We start from the raw sequence: 1568 nt of genomic DNA, 5'->3' as shown, positions 1-1568 counted from the left end.
AATCTATGTCATGTGTGTAGAGTGCATGCACAATCAATGATGTCACAGGTCACAGTGAAGGCATGCATGAAAAAAACACTAGTGTTGCTAGTCAGTGTTGCCACTTTATTGAACTTTATAAATGCACAGTTGGTAGGTTTAATATGCAATTTTCGCACTATATTTATTTTCGAGTTGCTACCAGAATAAAATATGTGCAATGTACATGCATGTCCTTTTGCGTGATGGTACATTAATATAATTCTGTGCATGAAGGGCTACCATTTTCTTCGGAAGGGGGGGGTCCCAAATATACAGGGGGGTCATAGAATTTTTAGAATAAAAATAGGGGGTTATAATTTTAACACCCAAAATAGGGGTTATAGAATTATCAATTAAAGGCTGGTGACTCAAAATTTTTGTGCGCTGTCTCGAGTCTGTAAGTGGAAGGGGGGTCATAAAATTTTTTGATCCAAGATAGGGAGTCGTAAAAAATTTTTGCACGCGATAGTGGGCCATAAAAAATTGACTCCCATCACCCGACATATTTGAGACCCCCCCTTCTGATGAAAATGATAGCCCTAAGTATGAGCCCTAGGCAGGGAGGGTAAAATTGGGGGGAGGTGCAATTTTTGGCACACATTCATGGGTGTGCCTTTTAAATAAAATGCTCGCTGCATTTCCAATATACTTTATTTTTTATCAGCACTAGGTGTTAGCTCAATATGCTAGGAAAATATTTCTCACGATGACCCCACATTCACATTGGCTTAATAAGCTGTATTTTCGTGCAAAAGGGTGTCGTAATTCATGACATTTCTTGTCCGCCAGTTTGGGTACAATCCCGGGGGGCACTCAACTTAAATTTTGGTAGGGGTGTGCGGCAAGGAGCGCCAAACTTTGGGAACTAAGAACTGATTTTCGGGCAAAATAGGGGCTTGAAGAACTGAAATTTGGACCAAATTATAGGCTGTTGAGCTAAAAATTTTTGTCAGAGTTTGAGGCTCAAAGAACTGGAGCAGATTCAAATGTGGGGCTTAAGGAACTGCCGGAGAGCCTGAAAAAGGGACCCTTGACCACCACACATACCCGTACCACCTTAACATGCGAGTCACTGGGGGTCACTGGGTATAGGCAGAAAGGGGATCATAAAAAAACTTGAGATAGGGGGTCATAAAAATTTGGCCGAGATAGGGGGATCATGAATAATGGACTCCGGTCACCGACATTCATGACCCCCCCCCCCCCCCTCTTCTGAAGAAAATGACATTTCCTGTTTTTTTTTGCAAAGAATAAATAAATAAGGGGCTATCATTTTCTTCAGGTCCCAAATCCCTGGTCCCAAATATACCGGAGGGTCATAAATTTTTGGAAAAAAATAGGGGGTCATAAATTTTTTATGACCAAAGTGTAAGGAGTCACAAGATGACCAGATAGTGTGTATATTTTATTCAAAAAGATTGATGTCAATTTAGTCTGTTTAGGGGGTAAGGTGTATCGGTGGTGGGAGGGTCATAAAATATTTGTTGTCGAAATAGGGGGGTCGCAATTTTATTGACGCCGACTTTTTGTAAACTTGACCAAAATCA

At 40.9% G+C, this 1568-nt stretch overlaps 1 protein-coding gene across 1 annotated transcript in view; it reads left to right on the top strand.

The window, feature by feature from the left end:
- LOC140168002 (nephrocystin-3-like) overlaps positions 1-1568 on the top strand; it is a 279876-nt gene that overhangs the window by 236616 nt on the left and 41692 nt on the right.

This window comes from Amphiura filiformis, chromosome 13, assembly GCF_039555335.1.
Source record: "Amphiura filiformis chromosome 13, Afil_fr2py, whole genome shotgun sequence".
Lineage (NCBI taxonomy): Eukaryota > Metazoa > Echinodermata > Ophiuroidea > Amphilepidida > Amphiuridae > Amphiura > Amphiura filiformis.
This window is presented reverse-complemented; position numbering and strand designations above follow the sequence as displayed.